Source organism: Corvus brachyrhynchos, unplaced genomic scaffold (genome assembly GCF_000691975.1).
Source record: "Corvus brachyrhynchos isolate BGI_N302 unplaced genomic scaffold, ASM69197v1 scaffold34, whole genome shotgun sequence".
Taxonomy (NCBI): Eukaryota; Metazoa; Chordata; class Aves; order Passeriformes; family Corvidae; genus Corvus; species Corvus brachyrhynchos.
The window spans coordinates 79,956-82,033 of NW_008238126.1; positions in this window are offsets into that span (position 1 = coordinate 79,956).

A 2,078-nucleotide genomic window follows, 5' to 3' on the forward strand; every position below is an offset into this window, starting at 1 on the left:
TTCCTGTCAGATTTGGGAGAACAATATTTCACTTGGCTTTCAGTTTGTCTCTGAATCATTGTTACAATGGAATTTATTCTTCCAAGCCTGAATTGCTGAAGAAAAAAAAAGGCAGAGCTGTTTGGGAGGTGGGTGTTATAGAGGAGAGGAGGCGAAAAAAAAGGGTCTGTGCATGACTGATCTAATTTTCTGCATCTCACACACTCAAGGCAAGTACGATAGTGTCTGATTAATAGTCATTATTAAGTGACCAAAGGCTTATTTTCTGGGTTTGAAAATCAGAATCGAGAGAGCATTTCTCCTGTGATGGGCTAGATTCAACAGCAGCATTGTGTAAGACCTGAAAGGAGCAATGACTTTTTTTGCAGAGGGAACAGTGTGCACCGGCCATGCTTCAGTGAAAAAGACAAGAACTTTCTGCCAGCATTTAATACATTTGTAACAGTTATAGGAAAGACACCTGTAGACAAAACATTATGTTTATGAAGGGCTTAGTGGAAAATGAACTCTTCTACACTAGAGGAATGTCAATGTGGTTTCTATTGCTGAGGTACTGTTTGAAGAGACACAGTCCTTGAAGTCATGGGCAGACCTTACCGTAGGTAACTGTGGAATTTCAGTATGATATGCACCAGTTGGTAACTCTTGGCATATTGATAGTTATATTTAATCAAAATTTAAGCAAGGAGGTAAAACTGAAAAACCTAATATTTTTGTCTCATGTACCACAAGCTCAAATAGAAAGAGGATAAACATACAATCTGGAGATAAAATATTATTCATTACTTAGCAGCTGTAAAAGCTTGCTCTGCATGTTTAACAAATGCTTTTTTAAGCAGAGCTACGGCACAACAATTTTCAGTGTTCACATTGTCTTCTGAATTATTGCACCAATGTGCCACTAGGTTGTTAAGTTTTGAAGAGAAAGACCAGGAATGTTTTCTTGGTTGGAGAAGATTAAAAAAGCATTTTCTACATGCCTGTATCAATTTTTATCCTCATCTCTTACAGGTTCATTGATACTTTTTTTGGTGTAACTTTTGCTTGATTTTGATATTTTTACATTAGGAATGGCTGCAGATATGTTTAGGTATAATTGCTGTTTATTAATCCAGTGAAATTAAATTGTCCAAACTTCTCTCAGGTAAGTACCTGTCTATGTTGCCATCAAAATATGTCTCTTATATTTGCTACTTTTACGGATTTCTGGTTTAGTACTCATTAAATATTCAGGTAGTCTGGCGTCTTACTTATGAGATGTAAGAAGAGGAACTGAAAATAGCCCTAATTCTGCCAAAGACTAGACAAAGACAAGTGATTTTATTTTTGCACCTTACATCTTAATATGACTAGACTACAGCATGATATCATAGTCTGTAACATGACTGTATGGATTTCTGGCTTACCTTGAAAAGGTTGGGTCCCAAAATACTAGGATTAGAATAAAACATTTGGGAAAGATAAAGATTGTCTTAAACGAAGTGGAATCTATTGCTGTGAAAAGAATGAATGTCATATATTTTTATTATACAAATTTGAAAATGGTATCAGTCGGTGTGACGCTGCATCAACGCACTCAACTCCTCCCAACCCTCTTTTTAACTTGGTAGGGCACACTTTTAGTGTCAACATCACCCACTTGACCAAAAAGATACAAACTCAAGAATTTAAATATCTCATATGTTTCCAAAATGCAAATACCTAAGGCAAAAGACAGAGAAGGAGAGAAGTGTTCATAAGGATGGGCTGTTCTTCCATCAGTGCGAGAGCTCAGACAGCATGTGCACAACCTCAAGTTCAGCTGCAGTTTTAGTTACAACACAGGCATTTTCCTAACACTTTTCTGTATTTACCTGCTGCTTTTTTCGAATTTTTTAAGCATCGCAACCCAAATTTTTAAGAGCCGACCGCCTCCAGCTAGGTCATCTCTCACCGCCAGCTGTCAGAGACCCATCAACAACTGGGCTTCCAGCACGTTCCTGAACACGTAAATTATTTGCAGCGGCCAAGACTCCTCGTTTGTTTGGGCGGCAGAGCGGGGAGGCACTCGGAGCTCCTCCAGCGCCTGGCAAACGCCT